General features: G+C 45.5%; 2 non-coding genes across 2 annotated transcripts; one reads left to right on the top strand and one right to left on the bottom strand.

The window, feature by feature from the left end:
- Window positions 1–19,492: 19,492 nt before the first annotated feature.
- Window positions 19,493–19,630, bottom strand: LOC119938355. Its single transcript, XR_005454408.1, has one exon. It is a non-coding gene; the product is annotated as a small nucleolar RNA SNORA7 (small nucleolar RNA).
- A 4,120-nt stretch (window positions 19,631–23,750) lies between these two features.
- LOC119936811 lies at window positions 23,751–23,888 on the top strand. The gene has a single exon (XR_005453852.1). It is a non-coding gene; the product is annotated as a small nucleolar RNA SNORA7 (small nucleolar RNA).
- Window positions 23,889–24,800: the final 912 nt, after the last annotated feature.

Here is a 24,800-nt window from a genome sequence, read left to right as displayed (position 1 = left end):
ATCTTTGGTATAAGGTTCATGAACAAGAATCATATGAAAGGCCAAATTTTGGCATTGAGGGAATTCACTGACAGAATGGCCCTCCAGCATATGCCTCTGGGGTTTTTTGGAGGATATTGGTCCTGGGGGCCTGAAAGTGCAGGAAACATTCTCTGGCCTGGGGCTGGAGGTAGTAGAGACTCCTGTAATCTCCTTCTTCTCTGACACCCAATCACCCAATCATATTGATGACCAAGTTAGGGACAGCTGCCCTGCGGTAGGAGTGTCTTCCTGGTCTGTATTCTGAATGGTTAGAGCCAGGGATCAGCGATCCTTGGTACAGATTCATGAAGACAATCAAGCAAAAGGTGAGATTTCAGTATTGAGAGGACTCACTTTCAGACTGGCCCTCCAGCATATGCCCCTGGGGGTTTGAAGGGCCCTGGAGACCTGAAGGTACAGAGAAGATCCTGTGGCTCTGGGGCTGGAGGGAGTAGAGACTCTTGTAATTTCCTTCTCCTTCCATAACCAATCCAGGCCTTAATGCACACCAGTCACATTGATAAGCAAGTCAGGAACAGTTACCCTGAGGTAGGAGGATCTTCCTGGTCAGTATTTCTGAATGATAAGACCCAGGTATAGGCACTCTTTGGTCAAACGTTCGTAAATAAAAATCATGCGAAAGGCAAGATTTTGGCATTCAGAGGATTCACTGTCAGACGGGCCCGCCAGCTTACACCCCCAGGAGTTTGGAGGCTATTGGCCCTGGGGTCCTGAAAGTGCAGAGAGGATCCTGTGGCTCTTGGGCTGGACGGAGAAGAGATTCCTGTAATCTCCTCCTCCCCCCACACCCAATCCAGGTGCACTGGTCATATTGATGACCAATATAGGGACAGCTACCCTGAAGTAGGGGTACCCTCCCAGTCAGCATTTTGAACAGTCATAGCCAGGGATTAGCGGTCCTTGGTAAAAACTCATGATTCATAATCATGCCAAAGGACAGATTTTGGCATTGAGAGGATTTACTGTTGGAATGGTACTCCAGCATATGCTCCAATGGGTTTGGAGGATATTGGCCCTGGGGGTCTGAAAGTGCAGTGAAGATCCTCTGGCCTGAAGCTGGAGGTAGTAGAGATGCTTGTAATCTCTTCCTTCTCCTACCATAACCAATCCAGGCCTTAATGCACATCAGTCACATTGATGACTAAGTCAGGAGCAGTTACCCTGAGGGTAACTGAGGGTAACCCTGAGGTAGAAGGATCTTCCTGGTCAGTATTCCTGAATGATAAGACCCAGGGATCAGCACTTCTTGGTCAAAGGTACATGAATAAGAATCATGCAAAAGGCAAGATTTTGGCATTGAGAGGATTCACTGTCAGACGGGCCTGCCAAGCTATACCCCCAGGGTTTGGAGGATATTGGCCCTGGGGTCCTGAAAGTGCAGAGGGGAGCCTGTGGTTCTTGGGCTGGATGGAGAAGAGACTCCTGTAATCTCCTCCTGCCCCCATGCCCAATCCAGGTGCATTGGTCGTATTGATGACCAAGATAGGGACAGCTACCCTGAAGTAGGGGTGCCCTCCAGGTCCGCATTTTGAACAGTCATAGCCAGGGATCAGCAGTCCTTTGAAAAAGTTCATGATCCAGAATCATGCGAAAGGATAGATTTCGGCATTGAGAGGAGTTACTGTCGGAATGGCCCTCCAGCGTATGCTCCTATGGGTTTGGAGGATATTGGCCCTGGGAGTCTGAAAGTGCAGTGAAGATCCTCTGGCCCGGGGCTGGAGGTAGTAGAGATTCCTGTAATCTCCTCCTTCTCCTACCATAACCAATCCAGGCTTTAATGCACATCGGTCAAATTGATGACCAAGTTAGTGTCGGCTGCCCTGAGGTAGGGGTGTCCTCCTGGTCTGAATTCTCGATGAACAGAGCAAGGGATCAGTGAATCTTTTAAACATTCATGTACAAGAATCATGCGAAAGGCAAGATTCCAACACTGAGAGGACTCATTTTCAGAAGGGCATATGCCTCTGGGGGTTTGGAGGCTATTAGACCTTGGGCCCTGAAAGTGCATAGAGAATCCTGTGGCCCTGGGGCTGGAGGGAGAAGAGATTCCTTTAATCTCCTCCTCCCTCCACACCCAATCCAGGCCTTGATGCACATCCGTCACATTGATAACCAAGTTAGGGACAGCTACCCTGAGGTTGGAGGATCTTGCTGGTCTATATTCCTGACTGATCAGATTCAGGGATCAGCGATCCTTTGTAAAAGGTTCATGAACAAGAATCATGTGAAAGGCCAAAAACTTTGGCATTGAGAGGGCTCATTGTCAGAATGGCCCTCCAGCCTATGTGTCTAGGGGGTTTGGGGGACATTGGCCTTGGGGTCCTGAAAGTGCAGTGAAGATCCTCTGACCTGGGGCTCAGTTTAATGTCCTTCTCCCCCCGCACACCCAATCACCCAGTCATATTGATGACCAAGTTAGGGACAGCTGCCCTGAGGTAAGAGTGTCTTCTTGGTCTGTATTCTGAATGAACAGAGCCAGTAATCAGAGAATCTTGGTAAAGTTTCATGACCAAGAATTATATGAAAGGCACGATTCTGGCATTGATACGACTCACTTTCAGGCGGGCCCTCCACCTTATGCCTCTGGGGATTTGAAGGCTATTGGCTCTGGGGACCTGAAAATGTAGAGAGGCTCCTGTGGCCCTTGGAATCGCCTCCTTCCCCCACACCCAATCCAGCTCTTAATGCACATTGGTCATATTGATGACCAAGTTATGTTCAGCTGCCCTGTGGTAGGAATATCTTCCTGGTCTGCTTTCTGAATAGCTAGAGCCAGGGATCCGCTCAATAACAAGAATGATGTGAAAGGCAAGATTTTGGAATTGAGAGGACTCACTTTCAGACCAGCCCTCCAGTTTTCCCCTGGGGCTTTGGGAGCTATTGGCCCTGGAGGCAAGAGTAGAAGTGGGGTGGGGGCTGGGACTGGGGAAGGGCTGGAAGATGTTTCCTTTACATCCTCAAACCTGGAAGGGTAGTATACACTTCTCCCTCTTCCCACTCTTCCCAATGTCTTTATTGGTACTCTGAAATACTTTTTCCCTTCTAGGGTTCTTAGGATTCCTGGAAGTTTCCAATGTGGCTACGTCCTGATTTTCTCCCCAGTGTCATTTCAGGAGGGAGTGTCCTGGTGGCCAGAAAATCATGGAGATGGGAGCCTGGGTCTTCCAGTGGATGGTGCTGCACATGTGTTAGGAGGCTCATCAGGTAAAAATTCTCTCAGCCTCCACGAGTTCTCGTCATGCTCCCTCTCTGGACATCCCCTTCACATAGCTCTGCCCTGCTTTTCATTCCCTCTCCTCAAATCCAGGCCCAGTGTCAGCTCTGGCTCAAATTTCCAGTGCCTTTACAGATAGACCAGTTTTATATCTGTTTTTCTGCCCCTCATAGCTCATGGAAGCCACATAGCCTAGCAGAAAACCAAAGACATCTGAGGACTTGGATTTCAATGCCAGCTCCGCCACCATGCCTGCTTTGTGCCTTTGGTTGTCACTTAATTCCCCTGTGTCTCACTTTCCTCATCTAAAAAATGGTGATTGAATACTTGTTCTATCCCTTACCTGGAGTGTGAGCCCAATGTGGGGCAGGCATAGTCTGACCCAATTATCTTGCATCTTTGCAACACTCAGCAAGCACTGTGCACGATATATAATGAGCACTTTACAAATGTATTATTATTGTTGTCGTTGTTGTTGTTGTTGCCCTGAGAACACTCCCACTTTCCCCCTGGTGGAGCCTGAGTCCACTGGACTGCCTTGAACCTCTAGGCAGCTTTTGTGCGCTGACTCAGGCTGATGCTCTTGGGACTGTGTGCTGGAAGTAGCGATGGGTAACTGGAGTTGAAGGAGAGGGTTTGGGAAAGGTTAGGTAGGAAGAAGAATAGCGGACATGATAAGCATTTTCCCTGGCATCCTCTAACTCAGAAGGATGGCCTAGTGGATAACGCACAAGTCTGGGAGTCAGAAGGACCTGGGTTCTAATCCTGACTTCATCACTTGTCTGCTGTGTGACCTTGGGCAAGTCACTTAACTTCTCTGGGTCTCAGTTACGTCATCTGTAAAATGGGGATTAAGACTGTAAGCCCTATGTGGAACAGGGACTGTATCCAACCTGATTAGCTTGTTTCTATCCCAGCACTTAGAACTGTGCTTGACATATAATATCATCATTATTACCCACTTTCCCCTCTATCCAATGCCTTCATTCATTCACTGAAGGCCTTCTTTTCCTGGAAAACCCTCACCTCCACTAGGTTCTGGTGTGGCCTTGACCCGACCTTCTCCCTAATGATATTTCAGAAGGGACTGTTCCTGCTGGCCAAAGAATCATGGAGATTGGGATCCCAACTTTTCCATTAGATGGGACTGTGGGTGCAGTAGGAGGTGCGTCAGGAAATACCCCTTTTAGCCTTAGTTTTATTCTTTAAAGTTCTTGTTCTGCTCCCTCTACACAGTACTTCAGGCTACTCCACCCCACACCATGAGGGGTGCCTTTCAGTTGGCACCTGGGTCCTGCCCAGTGAAACTTGTGATCGGTGAAAACTCAGATCTCTAAACAGAGATGTCGTTCTTGGACTGAAGAGATTTAGGGAGGCACCCTCACACCGCAGGCCCTGCCTCCCCACCCTCTCCTCAAGCCTGTCTTTGTAGGAAAGAGGTAGCAACCAGGCTCCTTGCCGCAGTGCTTTGCTGGCCAGAATCCCACTTAATTCACAGCGGGAGAACTGGCCTCTGAGCTGAACACACTAGGTCTTATTGAAAAGGCTGAAAAGGGGAGGGTCTCTGGTCATCTATAGCGTTGCTCGAGATCAGAGGTCCCAGAAAGTCCTTTGACCATCCTCCCCAAACTCCTTTCTGGAAATGTTTGCCTGGTCCTTGTAAGCTTTACTGAAATAGCTGTGACCTGACAGGGAAGGATCTCGTTCCTTCTCTCAACGGTTGGAGAGGAACTGAAGGAACTGACAGGAAGTAATGGATCACTCATGTCCGAGCAAGGGGGCCCTCTTCTGGAATTCTATTTTATTTTTCTCGTAAAATTGCCCTGGCAACTGGGTGCTCTGAACTGGCTACTGGTTGAGACCCTAATTTAGATTGATTAGTAAAGCTTTTCCCCAATCCAATGTCTAACCAAAGTAAACACATTTTGTTGTGATCACACTTCTACAGCTTTAATCTGCCCACCGCGGACTATAGGCTTGTCTTCCCCGGTAGATTTTAAGTAAGAGGGAGGAGACCGTGATTTATACTCTTTCTGAGAGTCTTCGTAGTATTTCATTCATTCAATCGTATTTATTGAGCGCTTACTGAGCACTGCACTAAGCGCTTGGGGAGTACAAGTGTAGTACCCTGGAAAAGGCTGAACATTATACACACTCAATTGTGAGTCAAAAGAGAAGGACATGTAGGCGGAGGGGAGCAAGAGATTTTCCTCAGGAACCGATTATTACTAAGCTGCGTAGACCCATTTGGGCAGGGCCAGCCAGTCAAGTTTTCCACATCCACAGCCTCCCTCTGAACCTCATTCATTCAATCGTATTTATTGAGCGCTTACTGTGTGCAGAGCACTGTACTAAGCGCTTGGGGAGCACAAGTGTAGTACCCTGGAAAAGGCTGAACATTATACACACTCAATCGTGAGTCGAAAGTGAAGGACATGTAGGCGGAGGGGAGCAAGAGATTTTCCTCAGGAATCGATTATTACTAAACTGCATAGACCCATTTGGGCAGGGCCAGCCAGTCAAGTTTTCCACATCCACAGCCTCCCTCTGAATCTCATTCATTCAATCGTATTTATTGAGCGCTTACTGTGTGCAGAGCACTGCACTAAGCGCTTGGGGAGTACAAGTGTAGTACCCCGGAAAAGGCTGAACAGTATACGCACTCCATTGAGTCTAAAGTGAAGGACATGTAGGCGGAGGGGAGCAAGAGATTTTCCTCAGGAATCGATTATTACTAAGCTGCGTAGACCCATTTGGGCAGGGCCAGCCAGTCAAGTTTTCCACATCCACAGCCTCCCTCTGAACCTCATTCATTCAATCGTATTTATTGAGCGCTTACTGTGTGCAGAGCACTGTACTAAGCGCTTGGGGAGTACAAGTGTAGTACCCTGGAAAAGGCTGAACATTATACACACTCAATCGTGAGTCGAAAGTGAAGGACATATAGGCGGAGGGGAGCAAGAGATTTTCCTCAGGAATCGATTATTACTAAACTGCATAGACCCATTTGGGCAGGGCCAGCCAGTCAAGTTTTCCACATCCACAGCCTCCCTCTGAATCTCATTCATTCAATCGTATTTATTGAGCGCTTACTGTGTGCAGAGCACTGCACTAAGCGCTTGGGGAGTACAAGTGTAGTACCCCGGAAAAGGCTGAACAGTATACGCACTCCATTGAGTCTAAAGTGAAGGACATGTAGGCGGAGGGGAGCAAGAGATTTTCCACAGGAATCGATTATTACTAAGATGCGCAGACCCATTTGGGCAGGGCCAGCCAGTCAAGTTTTCCACATCCACAGCCTCCCTCTGAACCTCATTCATTCAATCGTATTTTTTGAGCGCTTACTGTGTGCAGAGCACTGTACTAAGCGCTTGGGGAGTACAAGTGTAGTACCCTGGAAAAGGCTGAACATTATACACACTCAATCGTGAGTCAAAAGAGAAGGACATGTAGGCGGAGGGGAGCAAGAGATTTTCCTCAGGAATCGATTATTACTAAGCTGCGTAGACCCATTTGGGCAGGGCCAGCCAGTTTCCCACATCCACAGCCTCCCTCTGAACCTCATTCATTCAATCGTATTTATTGAGCGCTTACTGTGTGCAGAGCACTGCACTAAGCGCTTGGGGAGTACAAGTGTAGTACCCTGGAAAAGGCTGAACATTATACACACTCAATCGTGAGTCGAAAGTGAAGGACATATAGGCGGAGGGGAGCAAGAGATTTTCCTCAGGAATCGATTATTACTAAACTGCATAGACCCATTTGGGCAGGGCCAGCCAGTCAAGTTTTCCACATCCACAGCCTCCCTCTGAATCTCATTCATTCAATCGTATTTATTGAGCGCTTACTGTGTGCAGAGCACTGCACTAAGCGCTTGGGGAGTACAAGTGTAGTACCCCGGAAAAGGCTGAACAGTATACGCACTCCATTGAGTCTAAAGTGAAGGACATGTAGGCGGAGGGGAGCAAGAGATTTTCCTCAGGAATCGATTATTACTAAGATGCGCAGACCCATTTGGGCAGGGCCAGCCAGTCAAGTTTTCCACCTCCACAGCCTTCCTCTGAACCTCATTCATTCAATCATATTTATTGAGCGCTTACTGTGTGCAGAGCACTGTACTAAGCGCTTGGGGAGTACAAGTGTAGTACCCCGGAAAAAGCTGAACATTAGACACACTCCATTGTGAGTCGAAAGTGAAGGACATGTAGGTGGAGGGGAGCAAGAGATTTTCCACAGGAATCGATTATCACTAAACTGCGTAGACCCAGTTGGGCAGGGCCAGCCAGTCAAGTTTTCCACATCCACAGCCTCCCTCTGAACCTCAACAGTAGACGTTTAAAAAGTGCATTCAAGGGTGGTTGGGGAGGAAACGTCAAGCAGGGGAGGAAGGCTGAGGCGAGTGGACAGGGATTGCACAACGGTGGCCTTGGCTGGTGAGGAGGGCGGGAGGGACGGGTGTCCTTCCCCGCCTCACTCTAGGCCGGCGCCCCACCAGTTCCCGGGTTCACTCTAGGCCTGCACCCCCAAAATTGCCTTGTCCCTCAGCTAACAGGCCCTCATGGCTCCAGTGCCTCCATAGCTTTCACACCCTCATGGCTGCCCTCACAGCTCGGACGCCCCCACACAGCTGCCACACCCTCACGGGTCACGAGCCCCCAACGGTCGCGTGCTGTGGGGGCTTCTCGTCGCTGATTGGCTGCCGGTCACATGGCAGCCCAGCCTCGCGCCGCGGCGCGTGTCACGTGGGGGCCAGGACACACACCCCCCCCCCCCCCCGCCTTCGTACTCAGTAGAATGGATGAATGAATAAATGAATGACTAAGCCCCTTTTCCTCTGCTCCTCCTCCCCTCCCTGCTCCACAGCACTTGTGTATACAACTATTATTCTATTTATTTCATTAATGATGTGTACAGATCTATAAATCGATTTATTTATATTGATGCTCTTGATGCCTGTCTTCGTGTTTGGTTTTGTTCTCTGTCTCCCCCCTTCTAGACGGTGAGCCCGTTGTTGGGTAGGGATTGCCTCTATTTGTCGTCGGATTGTACTTTCCGAGGGCTTAGTACAGTGCTCTGCGCAGAGTAAGTGCTCAATAAATACGATTGAGTGAATGAATGAATGAATCCCTAGCTCCTTAACGGCCACCTCTCTCCCGGCCAGCGGGGGAAATAAATTCATTCATTCATTCATTCAATCGTATTTATTGAGCGCTTACTGTGTGCAGAGCACTGTACTAAGCGCTTGGGAAGTACAAGTCGGCAACATATAGAGATGGTCCCTACCCAACAACGGGCTCACAGTCTAGAAGGGGGAGACAGACAACAATACACAACATGTAGACAGGTGTCAAAATGGTCAGAACAAATAGAATTAAGGCTATACGCACATCATTGACAAAATAAATAGAATAGTAAATATGTACAAATAAATGCCCCTCCTTTGGAATAGCTTAGACAAGAATGATGGCTCAGTGGAAAGAGCCCGGGCTTTGGAGTAAGAGGTCATGGGTTCAAATCCCGGCTCCGCCAACTGTCAGCTGTGTGACTTTGGGCAAGTCACTTCACTTCTCTGTGCCTCAGTTACCTCATCTGGAAAATGGGGATTAAGACTGTGAGCCCCCCGTGGGACAACCTGATCACCTTGCAACCTCCCCAGCGCTTAGAACAGTGCTTTGCACATAGTAAGTGCTTAACAAATACCATTATAAAAAAAAAATGGTCGCCTCAACGCTTTAAAGTTTACTGGCGCTGTGTTTCCCACAACTCTGGCTTCCAGACAAGAAGCCCATGTGCCAAAGAAACGATCGACCAATTATTAAACACTAGGAGCTGGGGAAGGCGTTTGTTTATTCAAAATAATACTAATTAGCAAGGAAAAAAAAATCACAGCTCCGTTTTCATGTGTTCAGGCACAACTGGGGGTTTCCCCATCAGGCAGGTGGCACGAGACAAGAGCTGACGGTTGAGGGTGCTAGAGTACTGAATTCCCAATTCTAGAATACTCTGCCATTTTTCTTTTCTCCTGCAGCCCACAGCAGTCCCACCTGGGCTGAAGCAGGAAGCCCTGGAAGAATACCTCATTTGATTGGATTGTATCTAACTCGGTTTTTAGTACTTGGCTTGGTACGCAGCCATATTATTATTATTATTATTATTATTATTATTATTGTTATTATTATTATTACTAGAAGTTGTGATATGGTTTAGCTGGTGGAGGGTGGCTAGGCCTAGACGTGCCCAGCCTCCCCTGGGCCCCTTCTCCCCGAAATGGCACAAACGATTGTTTTAACACAGGTTGGCAGCGGCGCTGCTTTGGGCTGAAAGGCCACGATCTGAAATTCACAAGGGCCGAACCGGTCCACTAGGTGGCACTCTTGATCCAATGAAAAGCCCTCGTCCAGCCTCTTCATGGTGTCAGAGTAGACGCACAGCCATCAAGTATTTATCATCGCAGTGACATCAACAAAAATGAGAAAATTGCCCCTCCTTTGCTAGTTAAAGCGCGGTTAAAGCGTTCCCTGAAGCAAATGTCCACCAAATCCGAATTTCTGTTGTGTCGCTTTGGTTTCAAAGATGTCTCCATCGAGTCCCGCCATTCGCTGCGAAGAGCCAGAGCCCCAGTCCCTTCCCCTGCTCCACACGAGGCAACCCATCCATCAGTGGCTTGTGATTATGGCTAATGCTTCCAAAATGCCCCCTTCTGCCTTGCCTGCACTTTTTACCCAGCTGCCTGCCGTTTGTCAGTTTCTTCTCTCGTCCCATCCGCCCTCTCCTGCCTGACACTGCTAGGAAAATGTGCAGAGGGAGGGGGCAAATTGAGGGAGAGACATTCAGGAAATATTGAACATATTTGAAGAAAAGCCGCTCGGACAGATCAGGTCTAATACTGAGTTAACTATGCAGGAGATTTGAGAAAAAAAGCTGCTAGTAATAATAATAATGGCATTTATTAAGCGCTTACTATGTGCAAAGCACTGTTCTAAGCGATGGGGGATACAAGGTGATCAGGTTGTCCCACGTGGGGCTCACAGTCTTAATCCCATTTTACAGATGAGGTAACTGAGGCACAGAGAAGTGGCTTGCCTAAGGCCCCACAGCTGACAAGTGGCGGAGTCGGAATTCGAACCCATGACCTCTGACACCAAAGCCCATGCTCTTTCCACTGAGCCACGTAGGAAGACACCCATACGCTGCCCTCCGCCTGCCCCCACAACTTGAGCTATCCCCTTTGGGAAAAATCTGTCGAAGAATTTTAGAGCTTTTGGGTAAGCAGTAGTCAGATTCAGAAAGTCTTGGCTAGAATTAAATTCTTGAAAAAGGAAAAATCCGGTCTTTTAATATTTCAAATGTAAGTCATTTTCCACGGAGAAACTATGGGTCCTTCTCTCTTTGGTAGTTAAGTTTAAACAATTTTCTGGTTAGGTAGTTTATAGACAGGTGCTAAAAGGTTTCTCTAGGCACTCCGTTAGTTTTTGACCCTGTCAAGATGAGGGTTAAGGAGAAGAAAAACAGCCAAAGGAAAAAAGGGGAATGGAGTTTCCTGTTGGGAATGTCAGGACCAAAACTACACAGGAATTGCTGAGAGGGCTAGTAGTTTGCTCAGTGTCACTCACACTCTCGCATCTCTGCAAATCATGCTGTTAATGGGGTATGAAACTCAGTAACCCTAGTTAGGTGGGCAGGGGTGTAGCACCTTGCCAAATGCAGCCAGTGACCACGTCTTAAGGCCAATTGTATGCCACAGTACTATGTATTAGCTCGTTTGTCTTGGTAGCCGCTGCAGACTTTCCTGCCCACATTAGCCAGTTATTTTCCAACAATCTTACTGGTCCTGTCCACCTTGCAGAATGCCCTAGGTGGTTCTTCAGTCAGAAACTTCTACCACGCCGGCAGACCCGGGACTGAAGTGCTCTTTCCATTGAGCCCACAGCAAGTGGTAATAGCTAAAATACCGCCCTGATCAATTGTCACCATTACAATCACCATCTAAGCAGTGGTTTAGGGTTGTTAGAGAGACAGCAAAGACAGAAAATGGTTAGTGGTGAGTGAGTAGCTGCTAATTTGATAATCACAGTGAAAAGGAGGAAAACAGATTTGTTCGCTTCACTGTCTACAATTTCCTTTTATTTGTGATTGAATTGTAATTTCCATTGAAAGCCTTTCTAAGGAAACAGTAAGTTTGCTTCATGCTCACTTAAATACCATCCTGCATATCTTAGCGTACTTTAACATCAAATACTGTTCACACTTCCTTTTTTAAACCCAGGTTTTTAAGCTCAAGTTTGCACTACCAACTGCTCCTTCTTGTCTGTTTTCCAATTTCGGACTAATGGGGCAAATGCTAGGAATTTCTAAAATAGTTGCAAACATAATATTGAACCCAGCAAAAGCTTTATATGGTGGTTTTCAGTTTAATGATTTTTCAAATTTAATATCACAAGAACCATAAAGTGAATGGAAGCATCTTTTCCCAGTCATTTGCCTAAAAGACTGTCTCCACTAGCCTACCCTTTAATAGGGAGGTTTCACCCTGCAATAGAGAGGCTTGTTATCCTGCACATACGTGATCCATTCCATGTCCAGTTTTCCTGTGAAAATCTCTTAGGAAGAGTCTTATAATTGTATTGTATTTGAGGGTCATAAGGTCTACCTCCCAAAACGAATAGAAGGCTGGTGAAGTAGACACTAGTTTACAGACAATCTTCAAAGCCAAACTTTGATCCTGATACTTTGTATCTGTCCAGAAAAGGAAGATCGTAGGAGAAACAGCGTGGCCTAGTGTAAAGAGCACAGGACTGGGAGTCAAGAAATCTGGTTCTTATCTGGGCTCTGTCACTGCTGTGTGACCTTGGGCAAGTCATTTAACCTTCTCTGTGCTGTTTCCCCATTTGCAAAACAGGGATTCAATACTCATTCTCCCTCTCCCTTTCCTCCTCCCCCGTGTCCAATTGGGTTATTTTGTAGCTACCTCAGTGCTACAAGTGAGTAGAGAGAAGACCAGAAACTATATGTGAAAGAGTTTCTTGTTTGAAAGTTCAATTCTCGAGACCTAGAGATTTGATTCGACATTGCCTCCCCCAAGCCTTCTAAAATGAACATGGGAATACGGAGCTCCTCAAAACTATAAACAGCTTGAAACCTGTAAGGATTCATCCCCCTAAACCAGATGCCCAGAATTAACTTGGACCAATAAGATGTTTCTCCCCTATCCTGGTGGTTCCCTGGCCCACTTGGGCCCATCTGAGCCTGAAGGAATGGGCTGGGGCTAATGTTCTAAAGAAGATTTTCCTCTTGCCTCTATCATCTGTTGGCTGTGGAAAGGTTGCTGCTGTTGGAAGGGATAGGGGTCGATGGCAGCCCTAGGTTTTGCCACTATCCTAGAGGGAAAGCACACAGTTACACTATCATCAGCAGAAGGATTTGGCAGTGGGACTTGATATTTGTCTGTATGGAGCCTGAGGAGTTGACTCGGGTTTTGTTGCTGTGCCTCTTGTCATCAGTAGACCTACGAATCCAGTCCTTTCAAAAAGGGTGGGTGTCCCCTAGAATCGGCTCTCACCTTCTAGCCAAAGAAGCAGAGAGGGAAGAGCCACCATGCCGTATGGCTATGGCTACAATAGAAATCCAAGACTGGAGTTTGGAGGAGATTGGTAGGTTTTTTTGTGGGTTTGTGGCTCCCTGGAAGGCCCCTGCTTCCATCTCACGAGCATGAGAACTAACTGTGGCTCCACCTCTCAGCACCCTGTCCCCTACTTGCTTCCCTTTCCCTTCCTTCACTGTCTCAGTCCTTAAGAGGGGTTTTAGCAACCCAGAAATTGACAGTTTTAGTGTCAGTAAGATGAAGATCACAATAGAAATCTGCCCCCTTAAAGAGTTATCAGGGATGGTCTTTTTTTCTGTTTGACTTCACTTTGCAAATCTATTTGTAGTATTTTACAATCCAATTTATTGTATTTGTTGAGCTCTTACTCCAGCCCTGGAATCTCTAAGGTCAAATATGAAAATCATATAATTAGTGCCAACTCCTGTCACTCAGTCCCCTGGTCTGCAGCACAGCTCCAGCTATCGCTCTACTTCTTTGCAGACTTAGGTTTGAGGGAGTTTCCAAACCATTAGCTTTTTGCGATGGAAGAATAAGTTTGTTTAAGCTGGAGGAGGTCTGTGGAAAATTTATTTTCAGTCAGAGGCACAGTGCCTTATAACCTAACAATAAGTTAAAACGTGCGCTCTGGTCAGATTTCCATAGCTCACTCGCCTCAGCATAGTGCTCAGGGCTTAGAGCGGTCCCTGGGATATCTGACTGGCCCAATACAACCATTCCCTCCAAGTGAGGGCAGCAGATTCCACCGAGAGATCCGTAGCATATTTAAGTTTTTTAAGCAATGACAGCCCTCCAGGATGCTCAGTGAGAGATGTTGGGGACTTAAATGGTTTGGTGAAAGAGAGACGCAGATATTCCCAGAGCCATATGGTCTATTTGTGTTTGGGCAGATTAACAGTGCAGTGCCTCCCCCTCCTCTGAGTTGGGTAGATATGGGAAATTAGCCGCTGCCCCGTTGCTGAGCGGAGAAAGCCTGTGACGCTCATCTGCACGGGTTTGAGAAAGCCGGTGACGCACATCTGACTGCTTCGCCACCCAGGATGGTGATCTGCTCTCAGTGGGGACCACAGATATTGTCAACGGGATGAATTCATTAAAGAGCGAGCCGCAAAGGGAGGCCTCAATAATTGAAAATTCGGGATTCGTTAAATGTTCAGAATGACCAGTCAATTCAGTTTGTGGGACTGAATTAAGGGCCCCAAACTGGACCTCACAAGGAAGGAATCACTGCTGCCCATGAGGCAGAATCACCCTTTATGCCCAACCTTCCCTCACCACCTGTGAAGTGACACTCATTCCCCTCCCCCTCCAGCAGCTGTGGAGAAGCAACTGTCTTTTTTTAAAGGTTTAGAAAGTTGGCGTAAGTGACTGCTGAGAGGCCTGGGCAGACTATTATCCGATGCCTGTCTAATCTGCTAATGAAGAGTTAGTGCAGTATCATTGGCTGCAGTGAGAATTGAATTTTTTTTTACCAGTTATGAGTCTCTGGTTTTAAATTGAGAGCCCTCAAAGGCAGGGATTATATTATCATTATTAGCTGTGTGCAAAGCACCTGTACTAAGTGCTTGGGAGAGTACAATATAACATCAAACACATTCCCTGCCCACAACAAGCTCCCAGACTAGAAACGAGCTCACAGTCTAGAGATTTACTCATTTCTCTTTTTTCTTCTTGCTGTGCCTTTTGCACTGCTGGCACATTGTAATGTGCTTATAAAAAACTGGATAATGACGATGGCTTACAGATAAATTAAAACTGGACAGACAGATGTACAACCAAGAGATTTACATACTGTAAATTTAAAGCCACTACAGAACATGGACTGTGGAGAAAAGTGTAATGGGGATAAGGGGGTGTAAGGTTTGAGTGCCCTGAACTTTCTTAAGTTTCACCTGGGAAGACTTCCAGACCAGATCGTTTTTCTAAAATGTCACTCTGCTCAGGCCTCCCTACTCCTCAGAAATCCTCAGTAGTTGCTCATTTTTCTCTGGCTCATACAGAAACATCTGACTGCAGACTTTGAGAGGCACTTGATCAGCTCTCTGCCTCCTACTTATCCTCTTTCTTTTCCCACTTTACCCTAGCTCAAAGTTTCTATTACTCTCAAACCAACCTGTTCACTATACCTTATTCTCTTCTCTCCTAACTCAGACCTTTTCACTCTCACACCCTGCCTGTTGTCTGGAACTCCTCCCTAATTCAATTCTGCCAGATTCATTCATTCATTCAATCATTTTTATTGAGCGCTTACTGTGTGCAGAGCACTGTACTAAGCCCTTGGAAAGCACAAGTTGGCAACATATAGAGGCGGTCCCTACCCAACAACGGGCTCACAGTCTAGAAGATCACTGCTCCTGCCATCTTCAAAGCACTTCTTCAAATTTAACACTTAGACGCACACACTCATAGTAGTACTATAGCAGTAATAGCACTCACTTGGTTTAGTGCACTGTGCTAAGTGTAAAGTACATAATAACAAAGTGACATTCATTCATTCACTCATTCAATTGTATTTATTGAGCGCTTATTGTGTGCAGAGCACTGTACTAAGCGCTTGGGAAGTACAAGTTGGCAACATATAGAGACAGTCCCTACCCAACAGTGGGCTCACAGTCTAGAAGGGGGAGACAGAGAACAAAACAAAACACATTGACAAAATAAAATAAATAGAATAAATATGTATAAATAAGTAGAGTAATAAATATGTACAAACATGTGACACATTCCCTTCAAAGCGTTTACATTCTAATGGCAGAGACAAACATAAAAATATTTAAAAGAGAGGGCAAAATAAATTGAGCAGACATACATATTGATGGTAAGGAGAGTGTAAATATATTAAAAAGTAGTAGATCTGACTCAAAGGATAGTTTTATATTCTATTGCTTCCTCCCACCTGCAATTTTTTTAAATATCTGTCTCCCTTCCCTAGACTGAAAGCATCTTCAGAGTAGAGATTGTTTCTTCTACCTTAATTTCATTTACTCACCCAAAACCTTAGAATAGTAGTCTGTACAATGTAAACATTAAAAAAAATACTGATTATGACTTTATTGAAGATAAATGTTCAGTGCCACAGTTAATAGACTAGAAAAAGAAGTTAGGAAGCAGCAGGGCCTAGTGAATACAGCACAGGCCTTGGAGTCAGAAAGTCATGAAGGTTCTAATCCCGGCTCTGGCACTTGTCTGCTGTGTGACCTTGGGTAAGTCACTTCACTTCTCTAGGCCTCAGTTACCTCATCTGTAAAATGAGGATTGAGACTGTGAGCCCCATGTGGGACAGGGACTGTTAAACCTGATTTGCTGGTATCCACCCTGGTGCTTAGTACAGTGTCTGGTACATAGTAAGTGCTTAACAAATGCCACAGGCATTATTATTATTATAATTATTATTAAGTTGAAAACCAGTTCAAGGAAGCAGACAGGTTCAGGTAGATTGCAGACTTGGGGATAACAGGGCATCAAGCTCCCTACCAAATGGAAAGTCTATAAAGTAGGAGCAGCATCCAAAGTCCTCCTGGAGAAGATGTGACTTCAGAAGAGCCTTGAAAATGGGGAACCAGAGTAAGGTGGCTCATAGAGCAATGTTCTAACGGGTGGATTTTGAATCAATCAATCAATCAATTGTATTTATTGAGCACTTACTGTGTGCAGAGCACTGTACTAAGTGCTTGGGAAGTACAAGTTGGCAACATATAGAGACTGTCCCTACCCAACAGTGGGCTCACAGTCTAGAAGGGGGACATTTTGAAGAACAAAGGTCACCCGAAAGGGTACATATTCAGTCTGTCACCAAATCCTGCCAATTTTGCCTTTACAACATCTCTGAAATCTGCCTTTTCCTCTTCATTCAAACTGCTAACACACTGATAACAAGTACTTAGTACAGTGCTCTGCACACACAGTAAGCTTTCAATAAATACCTTTGTTTGTTTGATTGGTTTTCAAACAGACCTGTTTCCTCTTCATCATCTATGGTTTGTTTGACTTGGGAGATGCCGTTCAACCTTTGGAATCTAATTTTTTTTCCCCATCTATGAGTTGCACAAAATGAAATCTCATTCCCCCCTTACTAGGTTACTGGAGTGTCTAAATTGGGCTATGAAATAAAAATAAATAAGTACTATATATTTATAAAGTTTATTTATGTATGCACATTTATGTTTACACACATATATGTGTATGTACACATAGGTATGTGCTAAGGTGGGGAGGCAGGACTAAGAAAGTAAATAATCAATCAATCAATGGTATTCATTCATTCAATCGTATTTATTGAGTACTTACTGTGTGCAGAGCACTTTATTGAGTGCTTCTATGTGCAGAGCAGTGCACTAAACCCTTGGGAGAGTACAATACAACAGAGTTAGCAGACACATTCCCTGGGCACAATGAGTTTACAGTCTAGAGTACTAACCAAAGAGGATTTTATTTGAGTTTTTAAGTAGTTTTGATAGCTGGTTTTCGAGGTAGAGAATGATGTGGTTTGGTGGATCTGAGGGAGAGGGTGTGCCATGTAGAGCAAAGCTGTGCTCAATGGTTTGTTTCCAGGAGAGCGGCTAGTGAGGATTACGTGGTAGAAATGAGCATGCAAACTGTGGTGAAACAGGAGAGAAGGGGAGTTAGATTAGCACAGTAGCTGGGAGAGAGCCTTGCAGGCATTGTTTAGGAGTTTCTGTTTCATGTGAGAAGGAAACAAGCATCTCATCTCCAGCGTGGTTTAGTGGATAGAGCCTAGGAGTCAGAAGGGCCTCAGTTCTAATCCCAGTTCCACCACTTACCTGTTCTGTGACCTTGGTCTAGTCCCTTCACTTCTCTGTGCCTCATTTACCTCATCTGGAAAATCAAGATTAAGACTGAGTCCTATTTGTCTGCTGTGTGACCTTGGGCAAGTCACTTAACTTCTTTGTGCCTCAGTGACTTCATCTGGAAAATGGGGATTAAGATTGTGAGTCCCATTTGGGACGTGGACTGTGTCCAACCTGATTAGCATGTATCCACCCCAGTGCTTAGTACAGTGCCTGGAGCGTAATGAGTATTTAACAAATAAACAACAACAACAACAACAACAACAACAAAAACATGCTGTTCTCTCCCAGGCTAGAACCCCTGAAAGGACTGAGGTGTCTCTTAGAAAGCTCTCTGTGAGCAGGGAATGTGTCTGTTTTATTGTTATATTGCACTCTCCCAGGCACTTAATAAAGTGCTCTGCATATAGTAAGTCCTCAATAAATATGATTGACTGACTGACTGGTATTAGTGGGGCGGTGTGGGTGGCAAATGCTGTACAGTTTGGGAAAGGAACTGGGTTCTTCCAGGAAACATCTGGGGCCCTCCTAGAAACATTCAGAAACCTTGGATGAATCTCTTAGGTTCCAGATTGGCAGGGACCCAGCCTAAAATGGGAGAATTTTCCCAGGCTTTCTTGGAACCCTCCCTACAGGCTACAGTTCTTCATGCCTCAGGGGCCTGAAACTAATATACCCGTGAAAGTTCAGCAGCTGAACCTTTGGCTCTTTAGCTTTGATTAGTCCCTCTTAAACAATTTTGGGGTGGCTGCACGGCCTACTGTAAAGCAGATGGGATTAGGAGTCAGGAGCTCTGGGTTCAAGTCCCAGCTCATCTACCAGCTTTGCTGAGTGACCTTGGGCAAGTCACTTTACTTCTCTAGGCCTCAGTTTCCTCCTCCTTAAAATGGGATAAACTAATCTGTGAGCCCCAGAGGGACTGTATCTGAACTCAGGACCTTGTATCTTAGCAATACTTAGCATTTAGCAAATCCTTAAAATAAATATTATTATTATTATTATTTAAGCATTGTGGTGATTAGCAAGGAAACAACATTCCCAAGAACACCAAAATAGCTGGAGAAAATCAGTTTTAAAATAATTTTGTACAATGCACATATAGCAGTTTTCCTTCTCCAGCCCAGCCCGCACCCTCCGCTCCTCTGCCGCTAATCTCCTCACCGTGCCTCGTTCTCGCCTGTCCCGCCATCGACCCCCGGCCCACGTCATCCCCCGGGCCTGGAATGCCCTCCCTCTGCCCATCCGCCAAGCTAGCTCTCTTCCTCCCTTCAAGGCCCTACTGAGAGCTCACCTCCTCCAGGAGGCCTTCCCAGACTGAGCCCCCTCCTTCCTCTCCCCCTCGTCCCCCTTTTCATCCCCCCGTCTTACCTCCTTCCCTTCCCCACAGCAACTGTATATATGTATATATGTTTGTACATATTTATTACTCGATTTATTTATTTATTTAACTTGTACATATCTATTCTATTTATTTTGTTAGTATGTTTGGTTTTGTTCTCTGTCTCCCCCTTCTAGACTGTGAGCCCACTGTTGGGTAGGGACTGTCTCTATATGTTGCCAACTTGTACTTCCCAAGCGCTTAGTACAGTGCTCTGCACACAGTAAGCGCTCAATAAATACGATTGATTGATTGATTGATTGATATAGCTGATTACTACCAAAAATGCAGACTGAGATCCAAAAAACATCAAAAGGGCTGAGAATACAATGAAAAAAGTCACCAAATGCAGTAAGTCCAATCAATCAATCAATCATATCAATCAATTACTTAAGTCTCCGCCCTCGACTCTCTCCCATGCCTCTGCTGCCCAGCACGGGTGAGTTTTGACTTGTAGCAGATTGCCTTCCGCTCGCTAGCCACTGGCCACGCCAGGAATGGAATAGGTATGCCTCTGCTTGACTCTCCCTCCCACAGCCGAGACTGGTAGCGTACTGGAAACTCTCCAGGTGCGATTCTGAGAGGGCATGCCTCTGCTAATTCTGTTGTAATCTACTCTTCCATAGTAAACACTCAATAAATATCATTGATTGATTGATTGATTGAAGAGCTTAACCGGTTATTTAGTGTTAATAACAACCCATTGAGGATGTCTGCTCTGCCTCCAATCTGTATCAGTCACATTTTACGACAATTAGGCCTGATAATGATCACTTAAGGAAAAGTTTGATGTCAACTTTCAAGGTTTTTTTAGTCCCAATCTTTTGATAAGCCCACTGACGCCAATGGGAGTCTTTTATTTTCTGAAGAACCCCTCCGTTATGATTAGATCCCGTCTTGTATGGTGTACTATAGGACCATCAAAACAGTAAGTTAAAGGAAATTAAAATCAACCAGGCAACCAGGAAGTGATGCTGGGTAATGGAGATAATAGCCATATGTCTTTTTCAGACTCTAGGGCTGATCCACCAAATGTTGCATCAAAAACAGTCATTCAGTTTCTTTGTTAGTTGTTATGGGGTTTACTAAATGAGCTTCATGAAATTTTAAGCAGTGTCGGAATGAGGAGGATGTGTGTTTGTGTCTGGGTGTCTGTGTGTCTGTGTGTGTGAGCATGTATGCATGCCAGTAAAACAATTCAGTTGTCCGCCACCACAGTCAGATTGGATTTCTGCTTCGGTTATTGAATTTCTTCTCTTTGCCAGTGGTGGGTTGCCAGCCCCAGGTGTCTACCCCAGGGGTGAGGTCCCCAAATGCTGGGCCTGGGATTTAAGCTTGGGCTGGCTTGTTCCCTTGGAAAGAGCTGAGCTTTGTTTCTTTTTGCTGCATGATTTTAGCTACTTCATGAAAGACACTAAGGTCTGTGGATAGCCAGCATTCTAGCTGGGGAGTGACTTTTCTTTCTTGTGACACAGTATGACAGCCATGAAGCAATTGACCATGGCATTTAGGAGAAAAGTGGCAAATTTGTATGGCTTGTCAGAGACCTGGTTGTGGCACACTGGTCTGCCACAACCCACCAGTTGGGAAGCCCTGGATTAGATGCACTGGGGGGCTCTTGGAAGTCTCCTGCCTCTAAATTTGGGTGGGACTAGGAAACCCTATGATGGTACCCTTCCTTTCCTGTGTCCTCCTAATAATGATGGTAGAATTGTGAAGCATTTGCTTACTCTGTTCCAAGCACTTACTAAGCATTGTAGTAGATACAAGATAATCAGGTCAGACATAATCCTTGTCCCTCTTCAGGCTCACAGCCTAAATAGGAGGGAGAACTGGCATTGAATCCCCATTTTACAGATAAGGAAACTGAGACCTAAAGAAGGGGAATGCCTTGCCTAATGACACACACAGGCCGGTGGCAGCAGAGCCGGGTTTGGAACCCAGGCCCTCTGATTTGCTGTTGCCACTTAGCCATGCTGCTTCTGGATCTTTTTCATAAGAGGACTTGTCCTCACATAGCTCTTGGCATGTGTCACAGATATGTGGCAGGCATGAATGAGATTGGGGACAGCATCATTATGAACATGAAGTGGCCAATTAGACATGAGTATATGGGAATAGAGATTTGTCTTTATAATCACACACCCACACCCAGAATCATCAGCATTTTGGGTGTGTCATCTGTGGGTTCCTCTTTGTTGTGTTCCTTCAGGTAAGAGTCCATTCTGGTTCTAGTAAATGCGCTCAGAGTGGTTGAATGTAGTGCTGACAGGTTTGCAAAGCACTGTACTAAGCGCTTGGGAGAGTACAATACAACAACAATCAGACACATTCCCTGTCCACAACGAGCTTACAGTCTCACCATCCTGAAGACGTCTGGTGACACTAGACTAAGCCCCATGGAGGGCAGTGACTGTGTCCAACCTGATTATCTTGTATCTACCCCCGGGCCTTATAGAGTGCCTAACTCATAGTAAACACTTAACAAGTACCCCCCCCCCAAAAAAAAAAAAACAAACAAACAATTAGGTGAAACTTCAAATAAAGAGGATGCACATATCTGTTTAGGAGAATACCTGTGTTGAAAGACCATCTGACTAAAACACTGTGTTTTCTGAGCACTGATTTTATTTCCTAAAGAATAAAACACTTCAGATTTACTATGCTTTAGTGTTTTGTTTTCTTCTGGGGGGTGAGGGGGAAGAGGGGAAAGGAGGGGAGGGGAAGAAGCGCATGGCAGGAGAGAGAATATCATCTGAATTGCACCAACAACCCCACTGAATGGCACATGTATCTTTCACCTTACTTTCATTCCCTTTACCCCAACAGAGAGAGTTGGGATAAATGTTCCTTATTTCATTGTGATGAAGAAGTAAACCCAGAGAATGGAGTTTCATTTTAAATTTCGGGGAATCTTTTGGATGCTATAATAACTCCATTTCCCAAATGCAATTGTTTTTGTCAGTGAGCTTCCTGTGTTTTTGTTTTTTCTTTTTAAGAAAAAGTGCTGTATAGAAGAATTACCCCAGTTATAAAGGCAGCTGATGAAATGCATCTAATTAAACACATAATTTGGGACAGCCTGGGTATTCACCATATTTTGGCACATAAAATATTTACTCTGATAGACTGGAGCTGTTTCTCTGTGCAGGATGAGTTGTTATTGAGACGGAGTGTTTTTAATCTAGTAAACCATAATGACTTCATCGCTTCTGACTTTATATTCCTAGTTTTAGCCTGGAATAAGTTTTTATAGCTTGCTTTCCATTTTGGGAAAACTGAGTTTCTGATGAGATATTTTGGCTAAAACACTGAGGTTAAGACATACATTTAAAATACTGAAAGCCTGCTAACTTTAATTCCTTCACTGAAATTTCCCTCTATTTTCAGTTTTATCTTATGAAGCCCCCAGGAGGTCAGAAGTGTCTGAAAATGTTATCCTTATCAGCATTGTTATTATAATTTAACATTCATTTAGAATTATCAACAGGGTGTGGCATCTGTTTTGACCACCAAGGATGCAGGCCTGGGTGGGGAATTAATCATTTTCATCTTGGGTGAAGGGGTCGTGGGAAAGGGAGGGAGAGACCCAGGATTTCATGTCAAACAGCTTGCTATATGGCTGGCTAGAGGCAGTGTGCCCTAGAGAAGCAGCATAACCTAGTGGAAAGAACACAGGCTTGGGAGTCAGAGGCTCTGGATTCTAATCCTGCTCTTGCCACTTGACTGCTGTGTGACCTTGGGCAAGTCACTTAACTCCTCAGATACCTCATCTGTAAAATGAGTATTAAATCCTATTCCCTCCTAATTAGACTGTGAGCCTATGTGGGACAGGGACTGTGTCCAACCTGATTAGCTCGAATCTATCCCAGCACTTAGAACAGTGCTTGGCACACAGGAATTGCCTAATAAGTTTAATTATTATTCTTAAAAAGGCAGCAGGAGGTGGCAGTGGGCAATGAAATAATAAAGATAATAATTGTGATATTTGTTAAGCTCTTACTCTAAGCTCTGGAGCAGATACAAGATAATTAGGCAAGGCACAGTCTGGAACTCACAGTCTAAGGGGGAGGGAGAACAGGTGCTGAATCCTCATTTTACAGATGAGAAAACTGAGGCTCAGAGAAGTTAAGTGGTTTGCCCAAGGTTATACAGCAGACATGTGACAGAGCCGAGATTAGACCTCAGGTCTTCTGACTCCCAGGATGGTGCTCGTTCCAATGGTGAGAAGCACGGTTCCTTGGAGGAAGAGCAGATGATTTTTCCTGCGACTGTCATTTGCACTATTAGGCTCAATCAATCAATCAATCAATCAACCAATTATATTTATTTAGTGCTTACTGGATCCAGGGCACTGTACTAAGCACTTGGAGAGTACAAACAATGTAACAGGGACATTCCCTGCGCACAATGAGCTTACAGTCTAGAGGTGGAGATAGACATTAATATAAATAAATAAATTAATTATGGACATGTAAATAAGTGCTGTGGGGCTGTGGGTTGGGACTTTGACTAAAATCACTGCTCTGCTTCCTCCCTCTTTAAACCCACCAGACCACAGGTCTCCCCATCTCCTTTAGGAGGATTTCTCTGGCTCATCATCTTCCCACCCTACATCTCCTCCAACTGATACTGATACTCCAACACTCCACATCACTCAAGCACTCAGTAGTAGTAGTAGTAATAGTAGTTAGTAGTAGTCCTACTCCCCTCTCAGGGTCACACCTGGAGAGTTTCCAGTACTCTGACAGTCTCGGCTGCAGGAGGGAGAGTCAAGCAGAGGCCTACCCATTCCATTCCTAGCTTGGCCAGTGGCTAGTGAGTGGAAAGCAATCTGCTACAAGTCAAAACTCACCCTTGCTGGGCAGCAGCAGCACGGGAGAGAGTCGAGGGCGGAGACTCAAATTCACTGCGCGGAAAGCGGCAATGGTAAACCACTTCTGGATTTTTACCAAGAAAATGCTATGGATACACTACCAGAATGATTGCAGATGGAGAGTGGGGCGTTCTGGGAGAGATATGTCTGGGGCGTTGCTATGGGTCAGAAATGACTCGATAGCATAAGGCAAGACATGTAGTCCTACTAGATGTACTAGAAGTACTACTAGAAGGCACTATACAAAACATTTGGAAGAATACCATACTAGGAAGGCACACATTCCCTGCTCTTAAGGAGCTTGAATTTAATGCAGGGAGACAGACAAAGGTCATTTATAAATAATAAGGCTAGAGGGAGAATAAGGAAACAGTATAAACACATCAAGACAAAACAGCTGAATAAATAAGTTACTGGATCAAGGAAGTAAATAAAAACATGCACATGCACCTGCATGCTGGGATTAGAAAAAAGTCCACAGCTGCCAAGAGTCAGGCTGACACAAGCAAGGGGGTCCATCATTTCCTGGTTCTATGGCTTTTTGACGAAGATTCGCTAGGTTGCTTCCTCGGTGGTATAATAAATTGCCCTTGAGGAATTACCCTGGCCTTTTGCTTCCAAAGCCCTCGAGGGTCAAGTGGGGTGAGGCACCACAAGCCATTTAGACTGAGCAGGCCTGTGTCTGGCAGTGGCAAGAACCAATGCCCGCTTCTGGCTGCACCTGCAGGACAATGGTACCATTTAGGTTTGGCAGCGGTCGCTCTGGAGAACAACACTGCCATCCTTGGCCTGCCCACAGCTCTCCACTATCATTCCCTGCCTTCAGTTGAAGAGAGCATCACAATGATGATGATAATGGCATTTGTTAAGCGCTTACTATG

Source organism: Tachyglossus aculeatus, chromosome 1 (assembly GCF_015852505.1).
Source record: "Tachyglossus aculeatus isolate mTacAcu1 chromosome 1, mTacAcu1.pri, whole genome shotgun sequence".
NCBI classification, from domain to species: domain Eukaryota; kingdom Metazoa; phylum Chordata; class Mammalia; order Monotremata; family Tachyglossidae; genus Tachyglossus; species Tachyglossus aculeatus.
This window is presented reverse-complemented; position numbering and strand designations above follow the sequence as displayed.